We start from the raw sequence: 21,111 nt of genomic DNA, 5'->3' as shown, positions 1-21,111 counted from the left end.
CTCGTCTATTCAGTTCAAATTGATTGCGGTTTTTGTTTTTCTCTTCTTTTTTCATTTGTTAAATTTTTAGTTTTGTTGTTGTCGTTGATTTTACTCTTTACATAATCGCTTCGTTCTAAAAACGACAAGAGCAATTGCCATTTGTACACGAGAGTCACTTTTTCGTAAACATATCATAATGTCCTCTTTCTTGGAAATATTAACTTCTGACATTAACATGGCCCTTTCTATTATATACTTTGGACATTCTTTCAAAAAATGTCTGACCGTTTCTATTGATGGACAGCTGTCACAGAAACCTGTAGAGTGGATGCCCAAACGTAGGAGGTCCTGGTTGAGTCCAGACACTCCCAGGCGTAGTCGTCTAAGAATAGTTTCAGTTTTTCTTCCCAATATACAAGAATATTGTGAGATCACATTTGGCTGAAGGATTTTTAATGCCGATTGGGTGTCATTCCACCTTTTTTGCCAAAGTAACTTTGAACTGTACAAAATTAAACTTGTCTTTTCAAATAACGTCAATTTATTATGCATTTCAATTTTCTGAGTTAGAGCTTTTTTTGCGTAAAAGTCTGCCTTTTCATTTCCCACTCACTATGAATATGACTGACAAAGAAAGCGGACAAAACATACAGTTCCTCAGGTACACAAAGGAACATCCCTTCACTGCTATTATGTAAAAATGTGTAGAACAGGTGTCACATGCACATTCACCTTTTTACATAATAGCAGTGAAGGGATGTTCCTTTGTCTACCTGAGGAACTGTATATTTTGTCCGCTTTCTTTGTCCGTCATATTCATAGTGGCTATTCCACAGTGACCTGGAATCCATTCCAAAGAGATTTCGATCCCTCTATATTTCAATCGGGTTGTTATTATAAATATTTCTGTGACAAAGGATTCGTCACTGAAATGTTTCAAGGCTGTGTGGGCACTTAAGCAGTCGCTAAAAATGACTGCATCTGTATAGATATTTGTAAGGGCAAGAACAATGTCAGCCAACTCGGCTTTATACGATGAGGTGAAATTCGCTAATCTTTGACATTGGTGTACAGAAAAGTGTGGGATATAGAAAGCAGCCGAGCATTGGCCCTTCTCCGGAAACTTAGATCCATCTGTATATATATGCAACTGGTTCGACCATTTTGAATTAATCAATTCTAAGCTTTGTTGCTGTAGTTCATTCGGATGGTCGGCTTTTGAGATCCGAGAGCTCAGCTCGGTCGAAACAAGTGGGGGTTCAAAAAGCCATGGCAGGAATGGGGAAGATACGGCAGTTTCTGTCATGAAGTTTTGTATTTTACTCTGGGTTCTATACCCGAAAGGTTTATTAAGAAAGTCTTTTCCCTTGAGATAATCAAATTGCCAACATGGCCCTATGTTTTGTGATAATGAGTGGTTTGGGGATCTTTCGATACTTTGTCTATATTTACTTGACACAATTTGTCTCCTTAGATCCAAGGGAAATTCACCCATTTCCACTTGTAATGATTTTAGGGAAGTGAGAGGTAGTCCTCCCGCACAAATCCGTAGCGCCTGGTATTGCACCGAATCAAGTGCCCTTTTTTGTAGTGGTAGTAGCGCTATCGTTAGCCTCACATCCATAGTCGAGTAAGGATCTTATGAGTCTCCTGTAAACCTTTACGAGGGATTTAGAAGAGCTCCCCCATTTAGTTCCCGTTAAACGTCTAAGGATATTCAATTTTCTTTTACATCGCTTTACAACATTTTCCACGTGTGGCTTCCAGGTCAATTTCTTATCAAAAGTTACCCCCAGAAAATGATGAGTATTCTGAAAGGGCACTTTATTCCCTTCTAATTCTACTTGCGGTGGTGAGAGATTCATTGAATTTTTTGTAAAAAATATAGGGACTGTCTTATCAGCCGAAAGCCGAAATCCCCATCTGCGAAACCAAGTCTTGAGCCTATTTAGGTATTCCTGTAGTTTGTTTGATATTTGAAGGATATCCCTACCTGATGCCCATATGACAAAATCATCAGCATATACAGCTAAAGGCGCTGAAGGATCTATAGGGATATCACTAATCATTAAATTAAATAGCAGTGGACTCAAAATACTTCCTTGCGGGAGTCCATTATGTATTATGTTTTGGATTCAGTATTATAAATTCTCACCTGAAAGGTACGTCCTGTCAAATAATTTTGTAGATATTGTAACAAATTTCCTTCTATTCCTTTTTGGGCGAGTTTGTATAGGAGTCCATTTATTCATAATTTATCGTTAGCTTTCTCAATATCTAGGAACACAACTATTATGTGTTCATTACAATTTATAATTTTTTGAATATCGTTTTCTAGGAGAATTATGTTGTCTATGGCACTCCGCCCTTTTCTAAGCCCGCTAATAAAATTAGGCAGTAACTCATGTTACTTTTATCCAACGCTCGATTATTTTGGCGAAGCATGATGTAAGTGAAATGGGTCTATAAGATGAGGCTTTCCGGGGATCTTTTCCAGGTTTCAAAATTGGTATCATAGTAGAGTGCATCAGTGGGAGGGGTATTTCCCCTGTTCCCCAAATCCTGTTTATTATATCTAACATAACCTTTTTAGTTCCTTTAGGAAAGTTTTCATACACCTCATAAGGAATGTTATCTTGACCAGGGGCAGTCCGCTTTTTTGACTGTACTGCCTTTTCTAATTCAATGAGTAAAAAGGGTTCATTGATAATTACACTCTCCTGAATATTCATGCTATTCTTCACTAAAGCTAAATACTGTTCATTTACCCTATCTTCTTTCATTCCTAAAGATTGAAAGTAGCGTCCAAAAACATCCACCTTTTCATCCTCCCGAGTTATTTCTTTAGTCATTTTCTGTCAATGATGACATATTTTTTGTCCTCACACCTGAAACACCATTTAGTCGTTTTATGCAGGTCCAGATGTTTTATTCAGGCATGTAACGATCCAGTTTCGTGCAAAAGGCTTGCCAATATTTTTGTTCTGCTTGGCGGAGAACTCGTTGTGCCATTGTTTTCTTGTTACGATAATCATCTATATTCTTCAGCGTTATCATTCTACTTTTAGAGAGCTTGTTACTCGCTTTATTTCTTTCTTTAATTTAAGCAGAACATTCTTTTGTCCACCAAAGGACCGGGTTTTGTTTCTTTTTACTCTTTTGGGGAACAGTTTCCTTTATAACTTCTTTTAGGTACTCCATAAATCAGGTGTACATTTCCTTTACATTTGTGTTTTTTAATGTAATCTGTTCGTTTAATACTTCTTCACATTTCTTTGCAAAGTTAGACCAGTTCATATTCTTAAAGAAGATGTTCATTGATTTTAAAAACTAACTTTATTTTCATTATTGCAAAGTTGAAACTTTGATTCGACAAGGTTATCACAATTAAATGCTTGGAAACATTCGAAGTTATGATTATTATAAATTACAAAACGCTTAAATACAGCCCCGGCATAGCACCTGAATAGCTCTCCGAACGGGTAACCCGACACATGCTCCGCCGACGATTGCTCCGCCGACATTTACTTCGCAAAACGCGACAATTGCTCCGCAACATTTGCTCCGCGACATTTGCTCCGCCGACAATTGCTCCGCCGACATTTGCCCCGCCGACAATCGCTCCGCCGACAATTGCTCCGCCGACAATTGCTCCGCCGACAATTGCTCCGCCGACATTTGCTCCGCCGACAATTGCTCCACCGACAATTGCTCCGCCGATAATTGCTCCGAAAAACGGGACAATTGCTCCGGTGACAAATGCTCCTCGAACGACAGTTGCTCCGCCGACAGTTGCTCCGCCGACAGTTGCTCCGCCGACATTTGCTCCGCTTGAAGCGACACTTGCTCCGGTGACATTTGCTCCGCCGACAATTGCTCCGCCGACATTTGCTCCGCCGACAATTGCTCCGCCGACAATTGCTCCGCCGACATTTGCTCCGCCGACATTTGCTCCGCCGACAATTGCTCCGCCGACATTTGCTCCGCTCAAAAAGTGCCCCGTAAAATACAAAGGCTACTACGACAATAATTGTTGCTCCTCCCCAAAAGTACCCCGTAAAAGACAATGCTCCGCCGACAATAAAATTGCTCTCTGATCCAAAAGTGCGGCCTCGTGGAAGACATGAATGCTCCTCTGGCAATGAGTGCAATAAATGCTCAGCCGTTTTTTGCTTTTCCCCATAATGTTTGATTTTTTTTTTAAAAATCAAGGTATAGCTCCTTAAGCAAGTTCGCTGGCGAAAGATAATTACTCCGCTCAAAATCTGTTTCATGTATTACTCATTAGCTGATCCAAAGCTCAAGGCTATCTTTCTCTCTCTCTCTCTCTTGCTCCTCTTTTTCCTTTTCACACCCTTTCTTGTTTTCTTAGCTCTTTGCTTTCCTTTCATGCTATTAGTCTTCTTTCATTTTCATCACTTCTTCTCTTCTCCCCCTCTCGAGTTCTATTTCTCTCGTGAATTTGTTACGTCGTGTAGTACATGAAGTACATTTTTTTTTAGAATAGTATTTTCAATAATATCCAGTCCGTTTTCTATAGGTTCCTTTCCTTCAGTTAAGTGCTTTACTAAATATATATATATTAGTGTGTAAAACACCCCGTCTCATTCGAGTACTTTGTTTTCACTGACTTTAAGGGACTCACGGAACCACCGGAAGAAGAGCAATGGGCTTATCATGAAGAACTAACATCAAACTGCAACAAAATGATTTGTATAAATGGGAATAAGCAGAGAGGCTGCCATCTAATTTTCCCGTCTGAATGAGTTCTCTTCTTTACATATAAGTGTCCTCCAAAGCTTATTTTGATCCCTACCCTGTTGTTTTCTAGAACTTCCATGATGACCTAGTACATTGTATAATGCTTTACTTGCAGATGGTTTACCTAGTAAGATGCATGTGATTGCATGCATTGAGGTCAGGTCTTACATATTGATGAGCTGTTTGAAATTAACTAGGAGGTATGCGCGTATTGGGGAATGTGGCTTGCTGCTCTACTTTTTAAAAAAAAACTTCCCATGACATGTAATGAGTGTTTAGAGTACATTATATGGGACGTATAGTGATAGATGGAAAGTTATTTAAGTATATTTGAAATGACTTTTAGGTAACTCCTTTTTCCTCCCACATCATCAACATTCATTCATTTAATTTCATCTACATTATTTCATGAAATGCATTCAGAAAATGAAGAAAAAAAGACACGAAAATAACCCGTGATAACAAATATTGTCGGCGAATCATTTGTCGTAGTACTAGTATCATTTGTATTTTATGGGACACTTTTTGGGCGGAGCAAATGTCACCGGAACAAATGTCGCTTCATGGGGAGCAAATGTCGTCGGAGCAAATGTCACCGGAGCAAGTGTCGCTTCATGCGGAGCAAATGTAGGAGGAGCAATTGTCGGCGGTGCAATTGTCGGCGGAGCATCTGTCGGCGGAGCAATTGTCGGCGGAGCAAATGTCGTCGGAGCAAATATCACCGGAGCAAGTGTCGCTTCATGCGGAGCAAATGTCGGCGGAGCAACTGTCGTTCGAGGAGCATTTGTCACTGGAGCAATTGTCGCGTTTTGCAGAGCAAATGTCGGCGGAGCAATTGTCGGCGGAGCATCTGTCGGCGGAGCAAATGTCAACGGAGCAAATGTCGGCGGAGCAAATGTCGGCGGAGCAAGTGTCGGCGGAGCATTTGACGTCGGAGCAAATGTCGCGGAGCAAATGTCGCGGAACAATTGTCGCTTTTTGCGGAGTAAATGTCGGCGGAGCAATCGTCGGCGGAGCATGTGTCATGGAACCCTCCGAACGCTACTGAGATGTGTGAGATCACAGTATGGACATGACTTGCACAAGCAGACGATGTCCCATGACATCTCACACATTTTCAGTGTCTGTGTTTTCATCTTCTCTTGAGTTCTTTCTCTTACTTCACTACCGTCAGGCTAAATGTATAATCTATTGCCTCACTCTATACCCCGCGCATGGTTTTATTTTGATGAAAAATGCAGCGATACAAAAATAAAGGAATCTGACGCTTGTAAACAAAATAAGACGCCATTGTATATTCAGCTGCCCACATCGGTGTATGTTCGGCGTTTCAAGCGGGAACAAATGCCGTCCTTTATCATTCCGGGTTTTTTTAATTTGAAAGTCTGGTTTCTTTGATTGTTAATTAACCCCTATCCTGAGTATTTATAAGCAAACGATTTTAGTTATCAGAATCGGGTCATACCCCCTTTTGAATGGTTTGACATACCATTACATGCATATACACTAAACTCATTATAATTTGAAAAATAATATCTTTGCAATTATGTTCATTCTCTATGGGATGTCGTCTGCTTGGGCAGTGTTGGTCCATATAGTGACGTCATTAAAACATCGTTATTTTTCCGGCGAATCTCTCGTATATCCCAGCTGCTATGGAGGTGGTTGTATTTGTATGTTTATAAATCACCCGATATGTAGTTGACCTAAAACTTGTATGATGGCCATCTGTTAGCTTACCAGTTTCTAGTGATACATTACTTGACATATTTGTGATCTTCTTTGAATTTCACCTTTAAAAGAAAAAGTCTTTTCTACCACATTTCCATTAGGCATTCCTGCATTTGCTCTATGTGGATCTGTATTTTTGTCAAGAGACACTTGGAGAGAGATTGGGAAGTGGTCACTACCAAAAGTTCTCCGCATGACTCCCCATGTACACTTACACGCTAAAGAAGGAGATGTGATACTTAGATCCAGACATGATGTTTTCCCCGTTCGTGGGTCTAATCTGGTCCCCTCTCCATTGTTTAAAATAATCAAACTGTTCTTATTCAAAAAAAGTTATATTACTTCACCGTTTTTGTCTGTTTTCTCGCTGCCCCATAACACATTGTGAGCATTAAAATCTCCCATTATTAGGACGTTTTCCTTAACTTATTCGTAATATTTTCATTCAGTTTATTACAAGAGTTATAATAATTAATGATTGACAATTTTTCCCCCCTATGTAAACACTCATTTGCTGCAATTCTAAGTTTGCATATGTGAAAGGACCCTCGTACTTAATCCTATCATGGACATTTATAGCACAGCCTCCTCTAATGTTATTTTGTCTGTTTCTAGGAAAGCATATTTATTCTGGAACATTCAAAATTATGTTATTATGAAACCAAGTTTCCTGTATGCAAATAAAATCATATTTAAAATCATCGTGTAAGTTAAATTAATTTAATAATTCATTGCCGTGTCCTAAGAGTCCCTGGGCGTTCTAGTGTAAAATGGAAAGTATCATGAATAACTTAAACACTATCATTTGTTCTATCATATGTACTATTTTGTTGCAGCGCCCTAGGTAGGGTGCTGCTGAAGTTGAATGGTGTCACCGGGAATTGAAAAGATGACATTTTCATAAGACATAATAACGTCAGCCAGGAGCGGAACAAGCCAGCGACAAGAGAGGGGGGGGGGGGGCAATTCGTGAGGAAATATTTAGTGGCGTTAGAGGACTAGGCTATTTGTTTTTAAGAATTAAAACAAAATTGACCAGGGGGGGGGGAGACCGCTTAATATTTGTTGTTTAAAAAAGGTAAAATGTACGTAACCATTTTAATTATTTACCTGTTTGGAGCTAGGGGGGATGCCGGGCCCGACATTGTGGATCCGCGCATGACGTCACCCTATATCTGCTCCTTAATAGTCGGGCTATGAACTTATTGAGCAAAACTCGTAGTTGTTGATAGATCGATAGAACAACATATTGTATACCTTTAATTTATTATTTTATATCCACTTTTACGAAAACCACAAATTGACTATTGCCTTTTAAGAGTTTTCTCACGTTGCTGCAGATTCGTCGATTCAAGATCATATCCATGAACGTCCATTTAATATTTTGTCTCAACTTTGAATTCACGAATAAGGTAGTCTTTCATTTGATTTTCATTATTTGATTGAAATTCAAAAGCACATGAAAGAACAAAGGTTACAAAATTGCCCAGTGGCAAATGGGCCAGCAATTTAATTTTCATATTCTCATTGCATTTGATTGTTTTTTTCCCTTCTTTTTCTTTCTGATTTGTTTTTGCAACAATTCAAGTTATGCGCGCGCTTTTTCAACGTTAGATGTGCCTTGTTTAGTGTGCAGTCAGTGACATTGCACTTTAAAGAGCGCACTAGTCGCTCACGCAGTACCACGTCACACAAAATTAATAGAATATATCATTTATTGTCTTCTTCCAAAACAAAAGAAGAAACTTTCCATCCAGGTGAATCTTATTACATAAAATTACACAACTTATGCAAAATTTATAATATGAATACATTCATATCAAATGTATACAGAATATGACGCCTCGTGTGCAACGGATATATCTTCAGAAAGCGTTAACACCCTTCTCACACTCGTCAGACGTCAAACAAACTATCACAATAGCGTAACTTGTATATTTTCAACTTTGGTTTTCCGTTTATATTAAATCCAATGTTTAGGGGTATCAGCATATCTGTACAGCGCTTACATACATCATAGATGTATTAAGCACCATATAAAAGCGGAATTATTATTATTTATATATTTGTAAACATTTGATTCGCATTTATGAGAGTACATCGAATTCCTAAATAAAAGGAAGTATACACGGGTCTATCTGGATATGACAGTATTTTGATTAAAACAGAAGTTGTATGATGGGACTATGAAAATGGATGGATTAGCCATAACTTCATCTTAAAATGGGTGAACCAAAATCGGCAATTTTCACCGAAATCTTTATTGTTTTCATGTTACAAATGATAGTATCATCACTGTTATGTGTTTACTAGCATGCCTTTTGTGAGAGCGCAATGTATAGCTAAAAGTGTCTTAAACAAAAAAAGTCACATATTGTTTTGAATGGATTTTCATTCTAACACTAAAATATTGATCAACATCGTTGATAAAATTGGCTTCAAAATAATAATCTTACGTTTAGATATGTATATACATTGTAGAGTTGTGATTGAAAACAGCATTTCAAGTGAAGCATTTCTTTCATGTTGTGTAAATTGGGATAAACATGCATTTTTACAATCGTTTTAAGAACTTGATTGCAAATGAACGTTACATTTCGGGGGCGTACTATGGAAACATAATAATCAGTTTTGCCTCCTTTTGGAGGAAGATTTTTAAAAATTGGATCGACCTTCTATTTACGTGATTGCATAAAATTAGAAGTATACATAAAGATATTTTGTGTTTTTGATTGTATGTGAAGCGATTCATTGAAAATGGTAACCTCATTACTTTTCATCCCAGAATGTCAATGATAATACATGGTTTTCCCAAACCCTCAATTCTTTCAATTGTTCCCTCTCTTTCTAAAAGAAATAGTTGTTATTGGTATTACTATTATCATATTATTAAGAAAAAAGGGTGGTGTGTGTCTTTAAAAAAATCTTATTCATTCGGAACCACATATTATTTGTATAATGACCATTAATCCAATAGTTCCTTCATACGTCATTCCACTATTTCAATTATATTCAATGAATTTCAGCTCAGCCAGCCGAATAACAATACTCGTGACGGCTTTGTATAGAAATAGTGGCCCGAATAGTGAAAACAAAACAAATCATAGGTGCAAAAATATTTGCCAAGCAGTTGAAAAGCCGTGGACAAATAAAATACATGCTTGTGTTTAATCAAGGTAGTTGAACATTGCTCATTTCATTGCGTTTTATTGTCGAATCGGTGAAAAAGTTTTGACTGGTCATACATTATGTTTTTGCCAAATTCTTCACAGCATGGATACACAAAATAAGTTCTGCTTTGATGTAGATATGTTAGAGGTATTTAGTTAAATGTATTTCAAAATATTTTCCCACCATCTGAAATATACATGATAACGTCAAAAACACGACTGTGTCTAAATGTAGTAGTTAATCTTTGCTCATTTACTTGTGTTTCATTGTGGAAACGGTGAAAAGCGTATCGGCTGCTCAAATGATGTTTTGCCAGATACTATGCAGGATGAATTTAAAAGTAAGCTTAGCTTTGATGTACATATGTCCAGGCACGTAGCCAGAGTTTGATGCTTGGGGGGGGGGGGGCACCTACATGTAATCGATCAAGGTAAAAAAAAAAGGGGGGTCTAAACAAGTTCAACCGATCTTGGATTTTAAAAAAAAAATGTGGGGGGGGGGGGGGCACGTGCCTCCCCCCCCCCCCCCCGTGGCTACGTGCCTGCATATGTCAGAGGTTTATAGTTTATTGTATTTCAATACATTTAGGTATGCACCAAATTATTTAGGGCTAGTTGTAAGCCAGTGAATGAGAATATATCTTTGTGTTGGCTAGTATAAAATTTGCTGTTGACTTTACTTCTCATTTCAATAGAAAGAGACGGAAACAATGGAAATTCATAATGGGAAGGTTACTACGAAAATAGTAATTAAAATTGAAAATATAAACAATATAAACTGAGAGTAAGGATTTATGTAATGAATGCTTCAACATAGGCCTTTGGTTTTCATATGGATAACTACTATGTTACATAAAGGTAAAGGTAAACTAAACATTAAAACACAAATCACACACTGACAAATGACAATAATTTATTCAGTCTGTTTACTTAAAGTATGTTAGTTAATAAAATATGTCAATCTTTGAAAGGAAAGCAAAATTAATACATTAATATTATTGTTGTTTGTTTAAGGTAATCAATCGTATTCAGTCAGCACGGGCGAGCCAGACCTTTTGTCTCACAGAATATAGGCCATAATTTTTAGCATGGATTTTATTAGTGAGGCAAATATTTTTGCCAAGTGCGAATTATCGTGAAAAAAAGAAAAATATTAACATTTCCTCAACCATTACCAGTTGCATAACGTGATACTATCCATTAGGGGCCCTGGAACGATAAGATACAATGGGGGGGGGGGGGGGGGGAACCAGTTCTACTAGGACAATGAATAGCGTTTGTACTTGTATAAGAGTACTGAATTGGGGGCGGTGCGATAGGTGGACCATTTGTCTTCTTTTCTCGTCATATTCCCCTTTTCCTTTTCCTTTATCTTTTCTTGTTTTAATGTGTTTTGTATTCCTTTTTTACCATTTGATGGGGAGAGGGGAGGGTCATGCTAGACGGGGTTCAAGAGTTCTGAAGGGGAAGGGGAAGGGGGGTGGTGAACAATAAGTCACAACAATTAAAGTAAATTGAAACATTCCTCGTTAGTTGACATTTACAATTGATAATTTGTTTCTGTTTGTTCTGGTTCTGTCAGAACTATTCAGAAAGAATGTGCCCCCAAATCATCCGGGTATTTACTATGATCCATCATTCGGAGAAGGAATATGTTGAAATTATTTAAAAACCTATTCCTTACCTCTTTTTCCAGTGTAATGAAAGTGAATACTCAAACCAACAGCTTCAAAAGTTCGAAGCCGAAAATGATAAGCCTTTTGCTAACCCATGGCCTTTTATTCTTAAAAACGAAAAAAGGACATGGGGGGATGCGAGATACGAGGCCTGGGAGCATAATGTAAACCGTGCTTACGTGATACCAACGGAATACAGAAGGGTATCGTGCGAGGGAGTGTAGCGACCGAGCGAGAAGGTTTTTTAACGTTTTTTTCTCTTGGGCCCTCCAGAGCCGAAGCGTGCGTTGCAGCCCTTTAGTCAGTATTTGCTATTCATTTTTTTCTTTCTCACTTTTCAAAGTTGTCGGGAGGGGGGGGGGGGGAGACGACGATTCCCTCAAAAAAAATGAGAGGGACTTGTCCCCCCGTCCCCGGCATCGCCGCCTCTGTCACTGTCACACCCTAAACCGACACTATGCCGACTCCACACCGACTGATTCCTGACTATTTGGGACAATGTTCAGTGTCTTGAAGGTTGTGTGCACACATAAAATGATACCTTTGTAGTTGAAGTTCACTTTTTGTTCGCTATTAACAAAATATGTATACATATACCTTGTTAGTTATATTTATTTTGTAATTTAATTTGACGTTGCATTTAAATTGTAAGGGGCCTCATCTTTCATTTCATCTTCATTTAATATATTTTCCAAATTTCAGTCATATCAAATTAATACAAACATGCAAATACAAAACAATGTGCATTTTTAAATACAAAGGAATACAAACATAACGAGAAAAAAACAACAAGTATGTGACAAAGGGGGGGGGGGGGAGGGGAACAAGATGATAAACCAGTATGTAGAGGGGGGGGGGGGACAAAAATAAGTTGCTTGTCAGGGTTACCCCAAAATAATCATATCACATTGTAGACATAGTAACACAAAGAAGTGGAGGGGGAGGGTAGAGGGGGGGGGGGGGGGGGGGTCATTGGAATACAAGTATTACCATTGCTGAGCTACGAAGAGAATTGCATATTTAACAATAAGTGTTTTGAATTTTGTTTTAAAGCTTCGTAGTAATACAGTTTTGACTTGACAAAGATAATTTTATCTTACCTGACCTGAACAAGATAATGTAATCACCCCGACTTGACAAAGATAAAATGATCTGACCTGATTTGTAAAAAATTAATACTATCTGTAACATTATATACACACATATATAGGCTATATCAATGTGATATATTGCGTTCCATTGAGTGACTATGTTGTTTTGCATTTCCAGGTATTACAATTGTGAAGATAAAGAAAACCTGTCCGAATAAGGGGATTTATTTTTTTAATAAGAAAAAAGAAACAAATTAGATGAAATTATATAAACGTTAGCTTGGATAAATTGAAAAAGAGTAGTGAATTTTATTCAAACCTTTAAAGAAATGAAAATAATGCTTAAGAGACGTGAAATTTAATATCCCAATTGTTTGCTCATTGTTCACTTTGAAAAGATATACTGTGACTCTGGTTTGTTAGTTTACACACAACAGCAATTATGATTTGTTTAACCTTTTGTAATATTTCTATACAATGGAAGTCTATATCACCATTAAAAACATCTAAATCAACGTGTTCTTTTACAATGAGCTTATAATTAATGAGTACACCAACTCCAACACCACGATTCTCTCTGTTTTTGCGATAAAATGTGTGATTAGGAAATGTTTCCGAGGAATTCAGGTTACCTGTTAAGTAAAGCAATAACATCAAATTCAACTTTCAACCACTGAAGGTACAAAGATATAGCTTAATGTTTCCGATTTAAGCCTCTACTATTCATTTGAACAAATGAAATACTTTCGGATTTCAACGATCATATTATTAAATTGTCAAATTAAAATCGAAGGACAATGTATCTTTTTTAACACACTGCATCAAAGTTGTCATCAACTGCTAAAGATGATCGAGTATGCAAAACACTCTCAGAATTCTCAAAAAGACCACATATTTAACGATTATTAAAATGTATGTTAACAAAAAAAGTAAACAAGAAAAAAGTAATGTATCCCTTAGAACTGCAGGTAAAATATCGTATTAGAGATAAGTAATGGAGAAATGATTCAGTTGAAGATTACCCGTAGATTGCATCAACCAGGTAAGACTCAGTTGCATTGTTTTAGTACAAATCAAGGTTTTGATGCAAGTTTTGTCAAATCTTCTTTACAGTTGATGAGTTGCCTGGTTTGGGTCCCGCTTTTGTTTGGGGCCGATATAAAAAATTCTTCCATCGAAAGACCAAGCGCCCTAAACTCTGCCTATTAATCGCAACAATATTAATCGGAACTATATAATAAATGGGAGAGTGCAAATTTACTTTTGATCAGAGGAATTGCGATTACTCTTGATAGGACGGGCTTGTCATCAGTCCGTTAGCAGTCTCGTCAGACTGACTGTGGTGTAAGTGAGACTTTGATCGTCTGGGATTCTGAAGTGCTCCTCTCTGCTTTTGTCATCTACAATAGTTTTCCACCCACCTAATGAAAATACGAGTGAGTGGAAACCCCAGTTCTTGAACAGTCTCCACAGGGGACATTGTGATAAACTCATGATAAATGTTTTAAGAATGATGATCATCACGATCCCAATATTTTCATGCGTGGGTCGTAAACGCTTTTCTAACCAGCTTTGAAAAGAGTTACCCCGGAGTTACCCATGTTTTACATTGGAGTTGGCAAGAGTATTGTCCCTTAATACTGCCACCAGCTCCTCATGGATATCTTTCGGTTATTTCTGGAACACAATGAAACAGATGACTGCACGCTGCTGAAAGACATCCGTTGATATAGTTATTTATTTAAGTCTCGGGTACTCTGATTTGAACGGCTACTCTAATTACTATGTGGGGATGGCGCTCAAATGTTAATATCATAAATCATAATATCAATCATGTCGATCATATTTCCTTTACCTTATATTATTAATATTATTATTATTTCATGATATTCATACGGTTGTGCTGTTTAAGTGTTAATTTATTTTCTTCAATCGTTAAGAGTCATTTTACTGTACAAATGTTGCCGTAATTATATCTAGCATTTATAATTTTGAAATATGAATGTAAATGTATTTATTCCTGTTATATTCTGGCCCGTATCCTTGGTACAGTGGTCTAATAGCCAGTGACCCTTGTTCGATGTCCGGCGGACTCATTTTTCCAACATTCGCAATCAATTCCGAAAAGGGATGACAGCAACTCGAAGTATTTAGGAAATCAATGTATTTCCCTGGCGTTGAATTTCGTTTCGTCTTCAATATTCTTTCTTTCTTTCAAGATAGTATTTCAACCTTAAATTCCTGCAAAATTCAAAACCATCTTATTTTATGAAACCACGGACGTAGTAAAAAAAATAATTTCAAGTATTTGTATTTCAATTGTTTTAATCAGCATTTATGTACTCTCTTAGAGTAGGTTGGATAGAAATTTTATAATGAAAAAAAAAATGCATCAGTACAAACAAACTGGACACTTCTGTGGCGTGGGAATCGGTGTACCCTATTGTTTAGGGGAAAAACAAATCCTGATCGATGAATTTTTCGTCAAATTATTGACGTTTGCATGTGTCTCTTTCGATTAGAAGCCTTTTCATTATAGAGGACAGTGCTACCGTAAACAGACAGAAAGGTGGCAATTACAAAAATAAAATATTGACTAATTTCATATAGCCTTTCATTATTTTCAAAGTACATGTTCTATTAAACTGGAGTGAAATTCAATCAACCTCTGTATAATTGAATAGGAATTATTTTGACAATGATTCATTCCTGATAGATCTAGATAATAGTATATACTCTCCATAGAGATATATACTTAATAAGGCTAGAGTGCGGACTCGTCATACGCGCCCGTTCAAAGCTCTGTGCGCGCATGGAGCGCGGTCCGCCATTACTAAGGAGGGCACAACTTCGAGAAATACCCGGATGTTCCCTTCGAAACTGTGCTACTGATATGCAATGTGAAGCTTCATTTTTCGGGTTGATTTATCGGTTTTCGAGTATGAAACGTTATAATTGTGGTATTTTGCATAATGCATGAACCCTACTCATGCCTCAGTCATGGTATCCGGTGTAGGTCAAGATTAATTACGGATGTTATGGTGAGGTAAAAGGGACACAAAAAGCTATTTATATTTCAGTATATCTTCAATTTTTTTTCCTCTTTGTCAATATAAAACTGCGATATTATGACATTAAATATTACTAGGCTTTCAACCAATCAGAATCAAGCATTTGGGACTTGTATTTGATATTTATGTCATGATATTGAACAAAGTTTTATGCTACAGGGCCAATGCCGGGGGCCAATGTCTTTCTAATTCAGTTATTATATGAGAGCCAGGGTTTATTGATTTAAAATGCTTTAAAGGTAATATATTCATTTTATGTTTATGGCTATTATAAACAGATTGATACTTATAGATTTGGGATAGAGATGGGTATGTAGATAGCTAGACACATAAATAGATGGATAGATAGATATAATATAGAAGGATAGGTAGATAATGGAAATGCAGATAAAGGACGATACTGAAGATAGGAAGAGGGGGAAGGAAAGAATTATACACATTTATTTAAAAAAATTATGTTATTTACTCGTCCAATCATTCATCCATCCATCCAAACATTCTTTTTCTTCTTCTCTCACTCATTTTATATCAAATTCACACCTTATGTCTTTCACCCATTCTCTATAAAATCTCTATTTTTGTCTGAAAGAATAATTCAATTTTTTACAGTTCACTATAAATATATATGAATATTCTTTAAAAACGGCTGATCATTGATGTAATAATTATTTATTCACACCACTTTTTCTCTCCATAAATAACATTCTCCTTGATACAGTGTATTTCTTATTTTCTTCATCAACCAGTTTTAGAGAATAAACTTATAATGAAATTTGAAGAAAAAAAAATGAATAAATTAACCTTTTATTACCACACGGCACACGTGTGTTGATATTCTACAGCGTAGGCATTTAAGTTTTGACATTTTATCGGACATATATACTGCAATAATACATCACAATTGAAAGGACAGACTTTGCAAAAACAACACCTCAGATTTTAGCCCCAAATTTACTGTCACGGATCATAGGCAACACAACCACAACAAATTGATTCGCCACCAAAGACAAGCATTACACATCCCAAAACCGCCACAATAACTCCCAAAACATAAATGTCAGGAGGCCAATGTCTATGTGTCAAGATGTCAGCGATAACAAACACTTTATTAACTAGCCTTGGCTCCAAGCGCACGCAGGCGCGTCACATTTACTAATAATACAAAGACATTTCATCGAGTAATAAATGCAAACCAGAAATAGTAATTGAGCATATATATTCCAAGTCACCTGTATTGCTATGAAGAACTATAATTGAAGAGACTTACATCTCAGGATACTGCACTACACTATTCAGTGAAACCTCATAGTAACATGGTCTTTTGACATCATTATTCATCAGGTATAATAATAAATTTGAAACTGATTACCCAGAATGTACACAGTAGATACAACAAGCCAAAGAGTGCACAATCTTATGGGTTTACATCTAGTGACATTATTCCATATAATTTTTCTGTTATCAAATCTCTTCAAAAGCAGTTTTCCATTTTGGAACAAAAGTCAAACCTATGTACAAAACGATCTATGGGTGTGTATATGGTGTGCATTACACAGGCTTTTCAATTGCCACACATCTGTGAATTCTTCTCGTTTATTGAAAATGGGCTCACTTGATGTGAATTTCTTGCTTTTCATCTTTAATGATATAAATCACTTGGTTGAGAGCAATCCAATGTTATAAAAAAAGGTCTACATGTTTATCTCAGGTTATCCATACTGTACCTGCAGAATCAAAGCACATGTAGAGTGCAAATAATTTGCAAAATTTATAGCAACTGAATCAGATACAGCAGGTACAATCATGAAGCTTATTGAGTAAATATTCAAATACAGTGTACCTCACAACAACTCAAAATTCAAGTACATTTTGTTTAACCCCTAATGTAATCAACTCTTCTAAGTTCCACTTTAGTTTGCCTTCGTGTAAAGTTAACAAACAGAAAATTATGGTTAGGTTGTGCAACTGTCACAATGTGTCCCCCAAATTTTATTTCATTACACAGAACAAAAGTCTCAGATTGTTCTGTTTTTTAAAAAGATTATTGAAAGCTCTCTCCAGTTTTAAACGGCTTCACAGTCAATCATCCAGTGGATAAGCTATGCAGACAAGAGGCAAAATATAAAAGACCGATCTGTCTTTGTAGTTTGTACGAATGAAGTTCTATGTTTCGTTTTGTTTTTCCTGAAAATGCGTTCTCTCCAAAGTTGTGTTGAAGTAGGTCAAGCTGATCCTGGCTAATGAGCTTGCTTTCGTGGACTTCCTGCAAGAGAGTCCTGGTTTTTCCATCTTTCCTGTTTACCTTGTTTTACCACTTTAAGCTGTTTCTTGGCATCCTGCACTTGCTGTCTGGTTATATTCAGTTTCTAATCAACTCAGACAGAAAAAGAATAGTCATGTTCTTTTGTAATGTCATAGGGTTTCTTTGGAGGCACGGGAACACTTTCGGATGTTGTACATGGTTTTGCTGGGAGTCTTGAGCCATGGGTTTGTTTATAGGGAGGATGTCCAGGAAAGACAGTAGGCACAGCTCTAGGAATGAGATGTGGTGTGTAACATCCTTTCCTCTCTTGAGTGTATTCCTGCATTACAATAAAAGCAAATGGAAACAATAATGAGTTTTTTCTCATAACATGACAATTGTTCTACTATTCATGCTATTTCATGTGATTTTTAAGACTGAAACTGAAAGCAGCTTCCAGCCAAATAAATAAAATAATAATGATGTCAGCAAGTCATAAGCAAATTTGATAGAAATAGTGTAGTGTGCGGTGGGATTTTTAGGCTAGCCTAGCCTAGTTGGATAACTCCTGTGATGTGAAATATGGCAGGCTAGCCTGGCTTAGACCAAAAGCTTCAGTCTCTCTATATTGTCGGTTGTTCTACTGAGACTGCGTCTGGCTCCACTAGACCTCTGATTATATTATGGGGAATGTCAACAAATGTCAGTTTTATTAAAGAAATGACCCATATCAAACGGTTATTTCTGTCTAACCTGTCTTTGCCTTTCGGGCTTTAGAAATTAGAGACTAGAGTTTAGATCTAGAGTCTAGAGTCTAGATCTAGATCTAGAGTCTAGTCTAGTTAAAATATAAAGAAGTTGACATTTGATTTTTATCTTGAAATTAGATAAGATAAAATTAATTATATCATTTTATTCTAGACTTTTCTTTAATAGAATCAAGCTCATGGAGTTATATTTCCGAGTTGGACTCTCTGGCTCTTGGAGTTGCGAGCGACTCCAGCGCAGCAGAATTTTCCCATCACCATCCCCAGAACCTTAACCCATGCTTGCCCCGGGCGTGGACTGGCGCGCTCCGCTGCTGCAGGAGCTGCGGTGGCTTGTCATGAGACAACCCGGGTACAGACTACAGTCACTCTAGGAAGAACAGAGCCATTTTAATAATGGCTCTGAATAGAGCTTTCCAGCCGTTTATTTTTTTAATTCTTGATTTGTATTATTTGTAAATTGTATTCTTGTATGTATTGAATTTTTTTTATACGGAAAATAAAACCAACCAACCAACCACTGCATAAACTAAATTTTTAGCTCTAAAATCTCCTTATTAATCAACATAACATTAAGGTTAATACAAAGTTTTGGTATGGGGTCATGAATTTGGTTCAAATGTACATATTGTAAGCATTATGTGATCCTACTATATTCAGTGATCGTTGTCGCGGTTAAAATCGAGTCTAAAGTTATGAAATTACGAATATTAAACTATTTATGTTGTATAGCTCCCTCTCAAGGTCAAGATATTAATTAAACCCTGAAATACACACACACACACACCTGAAACAATGTATCTTGATTAAAATCGACCGATTAGCTATTACCGTTTGGTAATTATATATTACAACTACATATTCTGAAATTGTCAGGGTCGCAGCTACCACTGTACGGCCGTAGGCACTATTTGAAATTTATCACAATTTACCGGGAGCACCGGTAAATTTTTATATTCAATTTTTCTCGAAAGCAGAAGTGTTTAAGGGGCTAATATTTTTGGTGTTTATAATACATCCACAGGGGCATCCAATTATATACAAATTGTAAAGAATCACTATCCGCCCAATTTTCAAAATTTCCCAAAACTTTGTATTACCTTTAAGAAGAACTTACTTGTGAAATATTATGCAGTTCCCTTTCTTTCTTCGGTTCGAACATCCAAATGCAACGCACGAACCTGGCTTCTCCAATTTTTTCCACGTATATTGCGCACAGTATCTTGTTGGGTCGTTCGTTTTTCTGCCCTCCTTAGTAATGGCGGCCACCGCTCCAGGTCCTCACAGCAATTTGAGCGAGTACGCCCTCTAGTGTTAGTAGTTATATATCTCTATGATATTCTCAGATTTTATTGAATAATAATTTGCAAGTGTTTGACTTGCGTGACAGCTAAAGCATGTGTGTGCTACTATGGAGGCATACGTCCTTAAGTCATAACTGACAGTAATGAGGATTGATGCCCCACAAAAGGGCACTAATATAGCACATCGACACGGTTTTGATCCTAGAGCCTCAGAGTAACGAGGCCATAGCTTAGCCACTGAATCATGACTGTAAGCAGCGGGGGCTAGAATACGGGGCCGCCCCCACAAATACAAAAAAGAAGAAGAAATGTAATAAATGATCAATAATTCATTGCATTTTGCCCCAATCCCCAACATAAACAAATCCTCTGTGTGGCAATGCCTTTAACTAAATTGGGGTAAAAAATAATTATTCCACCTTTATGACCTACAGTGTATATAAGTCATTGCATAATCAATCCCATTGGCAATGGGCCAGTATAAATTCAACATTTCATATGGTCATTGCGTTTGACTGTTTTTTCCTTCTTTTCTTTCTGTTTTGTTATTGTTACAAACCAAGCTGTTATGCGTTTGCTTTATTAACGTTAGGTGTGCATTTTTTAATGTGCAGTCAGTCACATTGCACTTTAAGAAGCGCACCGGTCGCTGACGCAGAACTACGTAACACAAAATGACTCCTCGTGTACAACGGATATACCTTTAACAAGCGTTAACACCCTTCTCACACACGGCAGACGTCAAACAAACTATCAAAATAGCGTAAATTATATATCCTGAACTTTAATTTTACGTTTATATTTTTGTATAAATTTGGATCGTATTAATTAGAGTGGCCAATCATGATAAAAGCGTGAAGGTATTTTTGTAAAAGAAAACATGTATGATGGGAAAATGAATATGGATGGATTGGCCATAACTTTATCTTAAAATGGGCGAACCCAAATCGGCAAATGTCACCACAATCTTTATCGTTTACATGTTACATTCGAGAGTATCATCACTTTTATGTGTTTACTAGCACGCCTTTTTGGGAAAGCGCAATATATAAGCTAAGAGTGTCTTATTTTGAGGCAGAAACCTGAAAAAGGTCACATATTGTTTTGAATAGATAGATAGATAGAAAGATAAATGGTATTTTAATCTTTCATCTTTAATCTTTCCTGAATAGCAGTTTCACAACTGAATTGCACATGAATTACACAAATTGGATATATAGATTGTTAAAAAAAACTTACAGAACATTTAGTAAATAATTATTTAAACGTGTCATGTTACTACTGCCTAAATACCATAAACATTTACAAAACAGTTA

General features: G+C 36.9%; 1 long non-coding RNA gene across 1 annotated transcript; it reads right to left on the bottom strand.

The window, feature by feature from the left end:
- Window positions 1–16,553: 16,553 nt before the first annotated feature.
- On the bottom strand, window positions 16,554–19,744 carry LOC115920978. Its single transcript, XR_004062642.1, has 2 exons — window positions 19,609–19,744; window positions 16,554–18,064 (listed from the first exon to the last, which is right to left on the bottom strand). It is a non-coding gene; the product is annotated as an uncharacterized LOC115920978 (long non-coding RNA).
- Between the last annotated feature and the right edge of the window lie 1,367 nt (window positions 19,745–21,111).

The sequence above is a fragment of the Strongylocentrotus purpuratus genome, unplaced genomic scaffold (genome assembly GCF_000002235.5).
Source record: "Strongylocentrotus purpuratus isolate Spur 01 unplaced genomic scaffold, Spur_5.0 spur5_scaffold_1, whole genome shotgun sequence".
Lineage (NCBI taxonomy): Eukaryota > Metazoa > Echinodermata > Echinoidea > Camarodonta > Strongylocentrotidae > Strongylocentrotus > Strongylocentrotus purpuratus.
Note: the sequence above shows the minus strand (reverse complement) of the source record. Positions and strands in the feature narration are given on the sequence as shown.